Source organism: Candoia aspera, chromosome 1, assembly GCF_035149785.1.
Source record: "Candoia aspera isolate rCanAsp1 chromosome 1, rCanAsp1.hap2, whole genome shotgun sequence".
Lineage (NCBI taxonomy): Eukaryota > Metazoa > Chordata > Lepidosauria > Squamata > Boidae > Candoia > Candoia aspera.
This window is the reverse complement of record NC_086153.1, coordinates 122,717,815-122,731,169: the sequence shown is the minus strand read 5'-3', so window position 1 is coordinate 122,731,169 and position 13,355 is coordinate 122,717,815.

The window sequence follows — 13,355 nt, the reverse complement described above, 5'->3', positions numbered from 1 at the left end:
TCCTGCTATTTGCACTATATATTATTCACACAACATCCTCAGCAAACCATGGATTATTAAATAACCAGCTGGGTTTATTAAATAGTGTAACAAACCAGGATCTTACAAACCATAATGGCTAGATTCATACAACCTGCTATGCCAAATGAACAGACCACAATTTGGCCCAGACGTTGGATTGAAACCCAACCTCAACTGAAAAGAAAGTAACATACTCCTGTATAGGGTTGAACCTTTTTGTTGAAAAGCAGAGTTTCCATCCGTAGGCAGTTACATTTTTCACTTCTCTAATACATTTTATTAAGGACACCATCATCTGGGCTACAAAAATCCAGGCAACCACTACATTGGTTGCAAGGAGGATTCTGGGTGTTTTGCTGTTGCCGCCTAGTGGTCATCAACATTTTTGCACCCCAGATATTTTAGCACTAAGATGATAGCCCAGTAGAAAGTATTCCTTATTTCAGCAAAAACGATTGGGAGTGTGTGAGGCAGACACTATGGAAGTCACACAACTGTATAATGGAGATGTGGACCTGATTCAATTTCCCTTCCTGAGATGCTTTGCACTGTATCTGAATTGTCCTACAATAGCTCCAGAAGCCAAAAGAGGCTTCTGCACATAGGCTGGAACCGTGCAGAAGCCTCTACCAGCTGCTCTAGCAGTTGACTGGAAGAGGGCTCAGAAAGCAACAGGGCTGCTTAACTTCAGTTAAAGAAATGGGAGGATTAAATTAGCTTTGTGAAGAAAGTTGGAAGGGGTGGCTCACACAAGTCTATGTGCTGAGCTGAAACTCTTGAAACTCAATCCATGAGGGTTGAGATGGTAGCTAAATTGCATAAATAAATAAATAAGCAAGCAAGCAACAAACTAATCAAAGGATTGTCTAACCCTAAAATGGCCATTATTTGGGGTTTACAGACACTGGAATCTGACATTTTTGGCAAGCCTTGATTTCAGATTCCAATTCCTGTAAACACAAATATAGTCACTCCAAAGTACACATTTGTTCACTAGAGTTTTTGGCTTACTATGTTGTACAGAGTCATAGATAATTGGTACAGGAATTCTCTATGGCAGAGGAATTCTTTAGGATGACACATTATTTAGAGTATTTTCTTTGTAAGGAACAGTGCAAAATATCATCCTGTTGAGTTCTTTTGAATTCTCAGCAATATGAACATATAAAACACTACTAATACGACCACTATGGATTCCTTCTGGCTTGGGCTCTGTATAGAAAAATGGTTTGGGGTAGTAATTGATGCAGATGTTTATCTAGTTGCAATGGATAAGTTTCAACTTGTTCAACAAAAAAGATTTCTTGAGGAGAGAAGATACATTAGGAACCATTTCTTCTATCAGTAGACATATAAAGTACCTGTATTTTATGTCCTCAAATATGTGTACCCATTGAGCCGCTTTTGATGATGGAGTTTCAAACATCTAAACTATTTGTTTCCCCAGTCTCTCCAGTTGGGCTGAACTTCCCATTAGCCTTCAACTAACCTGGCAATTCCACGCTATCTGCGGGAATTGAAGTCTGTCTACAGACTGCAATTATGGGAAATCCAAATCTAGCACGTAGGGAAAATCCTATTTTAGATACGGATGTCATGTTCCCGTTCCGATGTTTATGGTTCCTCGTAACGTTTCACATGTCATATCTGCGGTTGCGTGCCTGCCTGGCCACGCTGGTAAATTTCCTTTGTGCTGACTTGTGATCTTCTGGAATGTATGTTTGGGTTATCTCTGCTGTTCAAGGTTACTTTCTCAGGCCGATTCTAACGGTTGCTAGCATCTGGGGTGGGTGGTTGCTATGCTAGCCTGAGGGGAGGGTTCGCAACGGGAGCAAGGCTTTTTAAGTTTGCATTTGGCGCGCTTTTGCTCATTCTCAGCTTTCTTCGTACTTTGCATACTATTCATTCAATAAATTAGTTTTCTCTAGTAACTACTGATGAGACTCCTTTTATTGGAATAGGCAATCATTACAACGGAAGGCAGTGTGTTTGGAGAAACCTTCAAATATACAGTACATGTTTAACTTTCATTCTTTCATAACACATTTGATATGCATATTTTAATATAAATATACCCACAAAAGTAATCAATTATTTTGCTACTCTGAGCCTGAAATCATAGTATTCTTATGGAATCAAGCAGAATCAAAAGTACTGTATAGCATGGAGACCTGTAATGAAAAAGAACTGTCTTCCCTGACATTTATGCTTTCTAGAGTACCCCAGTTATTAAAATGTCATTGAATAAAGTTTCAAGTCCAATATTTCTTTCCAGGAGGAATGTTTGTCAGTACCATTTACATTATATCATAGTGTTATATTAGTATTCATAGATGATTTCTGTTAGTACAGAATTGTACATGAACATAAGAGAAAATGCATGCAAGCTGTAATTAGTTTATAGTCTCTTTAACTATAGCTATAGTGGTATTTCATATTCAGTACTGAATATTCCCAGAAACTAATTCTCTGTTTATACTAGAAGAAATTTAGTTGAAGTTCTTAAGATGAGCTGTGCTGGTCTGACTAAATGACTACCAAATTCAACTTTTCATTCCCTATAGTAGTAAATCAGATGACTACAAGAATCCCTCGAGCAATGCACATATGCAATAGTACATTCCTATTCATAATACCCAACAACTCATAACTGACATTTACAACACTTCTTATACTGCAGGGAACAGCAATCATGTCTAGTCTACCATTATGGTCCAAGTTGGTGGCCAACCCTCCAACAGGGTTCCATCATGTTTGCCTTGGATCTTCCTCAGAAGAGTAGGAAGTGTCAGGGGATGAGAATGAAGATCCATTATGCAGGAGCCCTTGCTATAAAACAGGACTCAGGCCAGGAAATAGGAGTTGAAAGAGAATCAGACCACATGTCAGCTTCAGACTCGGCACCTCCAATTTTCAGCACTCTGGCTCTGAATTCTAGGCAGAAATAGGGTGCCCTAAGGTGCCAGGTTGCCCAGTTGGGCTCCCTGGGAGAAATAACCTCCTTGGGAGTTGAGTCTTGAAGGGGCTGGATGTTGGAAGATTTATAAGGCAGTACCAGAGATAGAAATGGTCCCAGGGGAAAATGTTGGTGTGCCTATCTTTGAACCTCATACCAGAACCAGAATTAATGGCTTGTTTCCCTGAATATACTGTTTTTTGCCTCGGCCATGGTCTTTTTCTTCTTGACTTACCTTTTACCCATTAGGCAAATCCCATGCAACCTCCTGCCAGCTTCCCCATTGATTTTGCTTGTCAGAAGCTAGCAGGTTGCAAATGGCATTCACATGACCATGGGATGCTGCGATGTAATTGCAAGCTGGTTGCCAAGAGCCCAAATCACAATCACATGACTGCAGGGACACTGTAATGTCCGCAACTATGAGGACTGGTCATAAATCTCCTTGTTCAGTGCCATCGTAACTTTGAATGGTCACTGGACAAAACATTGCTGAACAAGGACTTTTAACCAACAAATGGGCTTGGACAATTCTTTGGTTTCTTGGTTGGCCTAATTTTTAGTGGTTTGGGGTTTTATACATCTGACTTCTCTCTTAATCCCTGTAACTCCATGGAGAAGAACAGGATCACATATCTTGTTGTGCCTTCAAATCAGTTGTAAGAACTGACACCATCAGTCCCAATATTGACCCAGCTCATGCACAATTGGAATATGCAGAAATTAGGTTTATTGAAACTAGTGTACAGATCAGAAGAAAAGCTGTGATTAAGAGATTCCCACCTAAACTCACTCACTAAAACTTTCCAGCACCCCACTCCCCACTCCTGCTCCTTTCTTATCCAACCTCTAACAGTCAGGCATACCAGCCGCAGATGTCTCTGGCAGTACGACCTTGACTCCCCTCTGGCAGCCCAAACAACAGTGATTTACACTCCTTGCAATTCCCCCCTCCCATCTTCCTCCTTGACATGTGTTGGCTCATTTGTACAGATGAACACAATCAAATGATTCAGAACTCATTTAATTGTGGGATCTGACATCAGTCTTGACTTCTTGGACAAGTCCCTGCAGTTTTCTTGGCAAGATTTCGGGTTTGCCATTGCCTTCTTCCTAGGGCTGAAAGAGAGTGACTGGTCCAAGGTCACCCAGCTGGCTCTGTGCCTGAGGCGGGACTAGAACTCACAGTCTCCCAGCTTCTAGCCTGATGCCTTAACCACTACACCAGACTGGCTCTCATTTCACACAGGCTTGTGAAATGCAATGTGAACCCAGCTATTTCTGGTTTATTCAGCAGTCCATGACTTAGGAAACCAAGGCTTATATAATACATAAACACCATTTTCTAGTATAAAGTGTCAGAAGAATGGAAAAGCCTCACACAGATGATTAATTCTTGTTTGATTGAGACTGAAACAAGGAAAATTCACATCTGTGAATCAGAGGCATTGCTGTAAAGGGAAATATTCTAGAGTCTTCCTGAATTCTAATGGGATTCAAAGTAAAATAGATACTTTGCAACTCTCCCCTTGTTACATGAGATATAAAGAACATGTTTAAGAAAGAACTCTCAACTCTGGAAGCCAGCCTTCATTTTTCTTCTACTGAATGAAAAAATGAATTGATTTGATTAATGCAGAATTCAACATAAAGCCAGAATAATTGATTTTCTTCTTACCTTATAAAATCATATATAAGCCAGAATTCCCAGTGTGTCTCTGTGTCTTATTTCACTTTGATATACATAGACATTTCCTTTATGCTTTTACCTACAACTTTCTGTAATCATTTCCATCAACTGAAGACTACTTTTTCCTGACTCACTAGAGTGACTCACTCCTCCAGTCTTACATTCTCAAGATGTGTCGAATTACAAGTTCCTAGAATGGACCAACCTTTGCTCACATTGGCTGAGAAATGATGGAAATTACAATCTAACACATTTGGAAGCTACAGGTCAGAGAACACAGCCCTAGATACTTTTGCCTGCTATCTTGTAAACCTGAAACCAACAGAAGGATAATGTACCGTTTTAGAGCTTCATTCACAAAGTATTCAAACTGTAACATCTGAAAATTTGTTAACATTGACTGACTGACTGATTGACTGACTGACTTAAAATTTGACAAGATAATTGCTGTCATACGATGGAAGATTTAGCATGAAAAACACTTTCATTATTATGCAAGCATTGATTTAATACAAACAAACAAAAAACTTGAGACTGAAACATTTTGTTTCCTTACTACTTTGCCAACTCCACTTGTCTACAGTGCATGCAATTCAGGTGTATCTGAGGTAAAGGAATATTTTGATTTCACATAATTTCACATATATTTTTAAGAAGGGGCGAGTTTCTCAGATTGATAAAGGCAACTCTTTCAAAGACCTATTAGTTCACAATGGACCAGACACTTACATTCAATTATGGTTGTATACTCAGACAAAGAAGACATTATTTCCAGACACAAATTAATCACTATATCTTCCCCCTTTTGAAAAATTTGATCATCTGGAAACTGAAACTATTGGATTACACAATCAGACCATTAGTTCGTTCTTTCTACTGAAAGCACTATGATATTTTCAGTGTTAGGGCAGAGAACCATGGCGATAGAAGCATCAGTGAAAGTTATTTATTGTGTTGTTTCCAGCAACTTTTTGAAGCAGTCAAGTAAGACCTGAATCTACTGACCATAAAGCATTTTTGTAAACTTACATACACACACACAATAACAATAAACAATGACAATGGTACTGCAAAGTTTGAAGGAAAGAATAAAAATGAATTAGCATTCAGAAGACTTTATGACATAGTTGTTGATCACTGTACTCATGAATTAGAAAATAGATTCAGAGGCAAAATAGTAGCAGATATGAAGCATTTGCTCCAGTGTAGAATCTGAATCTTCTATGTCAAATATTGAAATACAGTTCAGACCACTGAAAAAGTATAGAAAACTTAAATTCAGTGATTCATTTGGCAAAACTTCTTATTAAGAAAAGATTATTGGTTGATGCAATTTGCAGACGAATAAACAAAATATGGATCTGCATTCCTGGGATTATCTTTGAAACTGCCCTTGTAACTCCAAGCATTAGAACAACAGTTGAAGGATGCATTCTGATTTAATATGACCTCAGTGCTATATGAATAAAAAGATGATCTTGTTTTGTTTGAAAAGATTTGATTTTGAACATTACTGGAGTACTGGATGTGGATGAACTTGTGCTGCATTTTGCAGCATCAAAGAAAAAAAAGTTGTTAGAAAACAGAAGAATATTCCTGTTGGATAAGCTGACCATATTTCCTTGAGACAAAAACAGGACATTGGGATGGCAAAACGGGATGGGGTTAAAAATGGGACATTGGAATGGCAAAACAGGGCAGGGCTGGGCGATGGGCTGGATCAGCAGGCAGGAACTTCTCCGGTTTTCTTGGGCTGGGAATCTTCGGATTCCTTCGTTTGCGAGAGGCAAGGCTGGGCTGGAGAGTCTGGTGAACGGTTGTCCCCGACAAGCCATTCCTCCTCTGGCCGTGCTTTTATGTTCTTTTCTTCCTGCCCTTTCAAGGCAGGAGCCAATCAGCTCGCCCTTTGATCACCGCCTATCAGCTGATCCTGTTTTTTTCTTTTTAAGTTTCCTGCTGGGTTGAACTCTGCAGCTTTTTTCCTGCCATTTCTGCTGAGCTCCCCCTCCTTCCACTCAAAGTCAGACTGCATTCTGACAGGTTCGCGGGAACTTTCAAATTTTGAAGTAACGTTTTTAAGAAAACGGGACAAAATGGACATTTATATTAAAATGATGGGACGGTATGGAAATGTTAAAAAAATGGGACTGTCCCATTCAAAACAGGACGTATTGTCATGAGCACTGATGGTGAGCAGGAGGAGGCCCCTATCCAGGGGGGAAAACACATGCATAGTAGAGAGAATTTGAGCTGTCATTCAAAGAGATACAGAACAGACCCACCTTGACTTTTGGGGTTTATCCGTATGGGTTTTCTCACGATTCTTCAGTTTGGTAGGATTTTCTGTCTACTGTAGCAGTAATAAAACACTAGAGACTTATTCCTCATCTCGGCGTGGTTCCTGCTTGTCAGGACACGTATGGACAGCCTACTGTTGTAGCTTGTCATGTATTTTCTGCTATGTATTCTTGTTTTATTATTAAATTATTGCAAGAAAAGTAACAATTATTGAACTTTCTTTTAAAAAATTGTACATAATTTAATTTTTATAATATAAAACAATGTAAATTATGAAAGTCATGTGCTTTAAAGAACTGTTGTTCTTATATATTTTTGCATTCCTTTGAGATATGCATATCTGTTGTGTCATAATTAAATGGTTTGCCAGATTCATTTCCCTCAAGTTATCACAGAGCAATGAAATTAAATGAAATACTTTGCAAGTTAGGAAAATAAACTCTTTAATTTTTTTTTTTAATAAATCAGTCCATGAATGCTTGAATTGTGTGTTTCACCCAGAGCCAGGCTAGCAACTGCAAATTATCTTTAAAGGTCAAGTAAACTGTCCCCACCTAATTTTTTGGATAGCCCCATTAGATTGTGACTGTTGAAAACAGCACATGTTCCCACCAGAAAACTAGAGGCTTAATGCCACATTTTTTTTAAAAATGAAGAATTTTCAAAACTTTCCCCCAAAAAAGAAACTGAAAATCTAGGAAAAAATACCCCCCTCCGCATTCCCCCTTGAGGGTTGCCACTTGCAAAAACTACTAACTAACTAACTACTAACTACCAGCCCTTGCTCCTGGACTCAAGCAGAAGATGATTTAGGATTACAAGGAGGTGTTTGGATGTTCTGTAGGCATGGAAAGCCACAGACATGACCTTGGAGAAACTATGTAGAGGTGGTTACAACAGTATGTAGACAAACTTGCTTTAAGCCCGGGAAATTAGGAAAAAGCTCAGACTGGCTTCCCGCTAACTCCCTATAGTGTGAGAAGGAGAGAGAGAGGGAAAATGAAAGTAGGCTTTCAAGATTCTGTTGGAAGAAACCTTCAATTAATTTTCTCAAGGAACCTCTGTGTAAAAATTGCAAAAAACAAAAACTTCACAATACAGTTCATTTCTAACCTACACAGTCCACCATGTTTACAACATTTACAACAACAGCTAAGTGGCAGACCAGCAACTGAGTCATGGTGCATAAACATTCCCACCACTGTGAATGCTAGCACTGTGCAGTGTGCGAAGTTCAAAAAACATATTTTTTTTAATTGCCACTTGAAGAAGGCTGATACAGCCTTTATCAATAAAGTAGAATTCCACACAAACCTGTAGAGTCTGTTTCCTGGCCTGGCCTACCTCAAAGGCTGACATCAGTTGATGGGTTTTTGACTTCCAACTGTTGAATAAGAGCAAGTGAAAGTAAGTTTTTTCTCATGTAAATTAGGTAATTAGAATCCCTAACCTGTAGAGCATTTTCCTCAATAATATGGCTTCTAAATCTGGCTGCAAAAAACTGGATGACCACTAAATGGCAGCAAAATCGTAGAGTTGTCTATCTGCTGCCATCTAGTGGTTGTATGGATTTTTGTAGCCCAGATCTGATCAGTTTACTCAATAGCTATCCTAGGTATTCTGGGTGCTGCAATTCAAATTCCCCTGGCGGTTCTAGATCAGGGAAAGTCAAAGCTAGTTAGTACCATATTCTAAAAATTGGCCTTTTTATTATACTTTCACAGGTTTCATTTGCAAGTCAGCAAACCTTGAGGAAGCCGTGAGGCTGGAGAAAAGTAGACATACCCATGTTTTTTTGGCAGGGTTCCTGTGCCTTAATAGCTTCATGATACTGTGAAAGTCAAAACTGATGCCTTCTGTCCAGGATGCTGGAAAAGCTTCTCCTGCTGAATGTTTGCCTTTTTTGAAGGAGTTAAAAACACAAACACTATGCCAGAAAGGGGAGAAATTGAAAGTTGATGACCCTTGAATACAGGAGACTGACATGGCCTGACTTGATTTTAGTCCTTGAATTAAGCTGGAAAATGATGCCTGATTGAACTCCTACTAAAGCATCCTTTTAATCCCCATCTTTACTATGCTCCACTATCCTGTTTCATTACACACAGACATTTCCAGATAAAATTTATTTAGGGCTTGGCAGAGAGAGTCTTTGCTCAATGCAATCAAATGTTTTTCAGCACTAGTTTAAGCTACCACGAAGAGGAAGTTTTAAATAAGGAGGCTTTATGAATGGATTTAATCATTTAGTGTTTTGTTTTTAAATCGATTGTCAGGAAATAGCCTTCCCTAAAATGTATTCAATCTAAACAAAACAAAACTCAGTCCGCCCCTAAATTCTTTACACTGGAAAGGGCTGTTTAAAAGTGCTGGCATTGATTTTGCAAGTCTTTATTAACAAGGGACATTGGCTTTGAACTAGAACAGTTCAAATGACCCTCATTTATTTTAAGCAATGGCGAAATTGCTTTGTTTATGTAGCATTCTCCATATGAACTCTAATTTTAGAAATGCTAAATGTTCATATTAGAAGAGGAAGAATTTACATTTAACCAAGTTTATAAATGTTATTAGGAAACTGCCATTCAGAGAAGGTATTGTCCTAGAGTAGTATAAAATAATTCCAGTAATTTCCTGTATGCATGATGACAGAAACAGCTAATACATCTTTTCTCGTTTGTACAAATAACAACTCATCCCTTCCATTTCCTCTTTAGAAGTCCTAGCCTTCGAGTTTTGTAGGGTTCTGCAGCTTAATGATTATCTTAGTTGATTCTCTACAAGTACATTACCGGTTAAAGACATGTTTATTTTACTCGGAACCTGATCCTTTTCAGCCAACAACTTCACAATATTTGATCCCTGAGTAGCACAGGAGACTTATTTGCTTTATACACATGCTAAAACAAAATGTGGCTTGTTTGGGGCTTACCATGGTGTGTGGGTTAATATATATGAAGCACAGGGTATAATTCCTGCTTTAACTTTAACTACAAGGCCTCACATAGATGTGGCTCCCGGCACCAGGAGCATTCACTCAAGTGAGGTTCTGCCAGCTGAAGAGAGTGGAATATTTGCTGATCTCTCTTTCCTCTTCCATCTATTTGTGACTTTATGAATCTGCTACAGAAGATCCCCCCATCCTCCCAAAGCAGATTTTGGTTGCTTGTGTCCTATGCTTATCCCTAGTTAATAATGGTTTAAAGAATTAAGCCTTTTTTCTAGGTTTGCAACCATAAACTAACTATTCTGTCTGGCTTGACATAAGGCAAAGGGCTAAACTGTGGTTAGTGAGTCTGTGGTTAATGTGTTGTTGAAGAGAGGACAGAAACAGCTGCAAGGCAGAGAAGAAGCCGGCAGAAGTCCTCTCTTCCTTTCCACCAGTGGAAACTTCCTAACTGGATCAAAAATTTACCATTCTTCCTCAGTGCATTAACTGAAAGTTTATATAACTATAATTTATTAACCTAACTGTCCAGTTTTGTCCCGCAGAGAACTATTGGCTGGGTTTGCACAATACAAAGATTCACAGAGCCCTCAACTACCATTTAGCCTAGCATACTGTGCAGTCCCAGCCATAGGAGTCAACAAAACCAGCAGTGGTTTTGTTGACTCCTATGGCTGTGGTTAAGGTTTTGTGCATAGACTGGACCTTATTTTAAGCAGAAACGGTTGTACCTTTGGGACAGCCATCTGCTACATACACCACCTAATTGTTTGTAACAATTCTCACTAAATATAAAAACTCAAGAAGGCTGACAACTTGATACCAATACAAAAGCTTTTGAGACATAATTATAAGTGATCTAAATAGGGAGGAGAGGTCACCCCTCCCTGAGTTTTAAATGAAGATCTTGAAGTAATAGTAAGAATAAACATTTACAAAGCACATTTTTCTCAGATCAAAAGAGAGGACCATTCCTACCTACAGACATACTTTCCAATAAGTACAGCATAAAAAGAGGAGGTGGGAGGAAAGGCAGCACTGGGGGAGCAGCAGCAGCAGCTGATACTCTGGGATGGACTACCATATGAGGTGGTGGCTTCCTTTTCATGTCCAAAAAGTCTTTTGGAGTTCAACAAACATGCTAATGTTGGAAGGTTTTCAGAGGCAGGCCATCAAAATCAAAGAGTATTTTTCTAACAGCAGTTATAACAATGAATAAAACTCATCTTTGAAAAGTGGGAGAAAAAAAAATAAGGAAGTTGTTTAGTGTCAAGTCCAAGCACTGATTCATGGAGGTACCTCTGTTCTGACCATTTTCAGCTCTTCACAATTTCTGACAAGTGATTTTCCCAGAGAGGCTGGAGAATGCACTGGGACATTTTCTATATAAAGTGCAATACCATCAAGCCTCATCTCAGTAATTTCAGGATTCCTATCCATGTATTTCTCCTCATGAATTTAAAATTAGCGCCTTTTGTGAAATGCCAAAAATGGTTTCTTACATCTCTTTCTGGCATCCTTGCACTGTATTATGGTCAATATTTATTCTTTTATCCAAAGAGTGAGTAATGGTTAGCCCCTGTTAAGGACTTCATAAGACACCTCCGTCAGAGGGCTTAAACAACCAAACCTGAAATGGTCTGTTTGCATTCACTGGGTTTTTCACTGAAAGAATAATGCACAATCATCATACAGAAAGATCTAGGCAACATATTTGATATAGCAGCCTCCATGACAACCAACTGCACACAATGTAGGAACAAAACAGAAGGCAGACTTGCAGAGGGCAAAGCAAACTAAGGGACAAATCCCTTGGAAATCTAGTCCTTTTGACTCTGTTTCTAAAGCAAGACTACAATCCTGAAATCCTATCTATCTACTCCCATCAAACACAGTTAACGGGGGGGGGGGGAATGAATAAATCAATACTACAGAAACCTACAACAATCCTTCTAAACTGAGGGAATCATCATTTTCATCCAAAACCATCAGCCTATCAATTATCATGCCCCCAGAAATGAAGAATTGTGCTGAAATTTATGAAGCACTACATTATGGAAGTCATTAATCTTTTTTTAAAAAAACAAAAGCACAAGAGAGGATAATGGATGACATGATACCTTAACATGTAAGTGTCCCAAACATTCACCTATTTCTGGAATATATAAGCACATGTGAAGTTGTTGCCGTTAATCTGCGCATCAATGCTTAATTCTAGAGAGACAATATACTGTAGGTATGTCAGCTGTTCAGGCCAGCCTTGAACACCAAAGTCATGAATACTAACACTACTTTTAATCTAGTGTTACAGTAACAGGCTCTTGCAACTATGAATGTGCCTCCCCGCCCCCCATTCACCTTTATCTGAAGGACAACTAGGGAGGCCTGGGCCTGAGATGCTTTCTCAAATTCCATTCCAGCTGTGGGCTGAGACTTCTCTTGCGTGACCATTGTCTTGGCTGTGGCTCTTCCTCCTCTTCCTCAAAGTTATTCTCACAGCGCATGATTGTTAGAATTATCAGGGGTCAGCTCAGCATTGTCTCATAAGCGTAAGGGGGTCTTTCTAGTAAACGCATCTCTATTGTGCTTGTGGGATGTCACCTGATTTCCACTTCCTCCTCCTCCTTGGGTTTGGGGATTAACACTCTCCATTAACTCTTCGGCACACCTGCAAGCAGGAGGTGCTGCAGAATGCAGCTCTTGTCCTTTCATCTCGCTTGCACGCAGACATCTCTATTTCCATAGAAAGCATCTACAAAGAACCATTGATGAATAAGTGCTTTCTACTATGAAGCTACTTGTATCCAGATCTACTGAGTAAATGTAAGCTACCTTTTTTTTTCCTCTTCATCTAACTACTGTGTGAAGACTGAATTCTTTTCTGAATGTAATTAAGCTTAATGTGCAAGTTTCTTTTTGGTTCACACTTCTACTTTGCAAGATTGTTGTTAGCTGCTTGGACTTCTTTTATTAACCTTTAAAACTCCATCAATTACAAGGTGTTAATTAATTAATTAATTAATTTGTCTATCAAATTTCTCTGCCAGCCATCTCGTACACAACGACTCTGGGCGGCTTACAGATAATAATAACAGTCAGTAAAAACAGTACAATATAAAATCAATACAATATAAATATACATAAATACCAATAAAATATAAAAATTCCAGATATAAAATTCAAGATGGCAATAGGGTTTTGTACTTGGCACGATCACAGTACCAGTCGCCGCCAAGAATGGCTATCCCCCCTCCCATCCCAAGCAAGGTGGCATAGCCATGTTTTCACCCACTTCCGGAAGGCCAGGAGAGTGGGGGCCTGTTCTACCTCCAGGGGTAAGCTGTTCCACAGGGCAGATGCCACGGCAGAGAAGGCCCTCCTCCTGGACCCTGCCAATCAGCAATCCCTCATGAACAAGGTCCATAGCATGCCCTCTCTGCCTG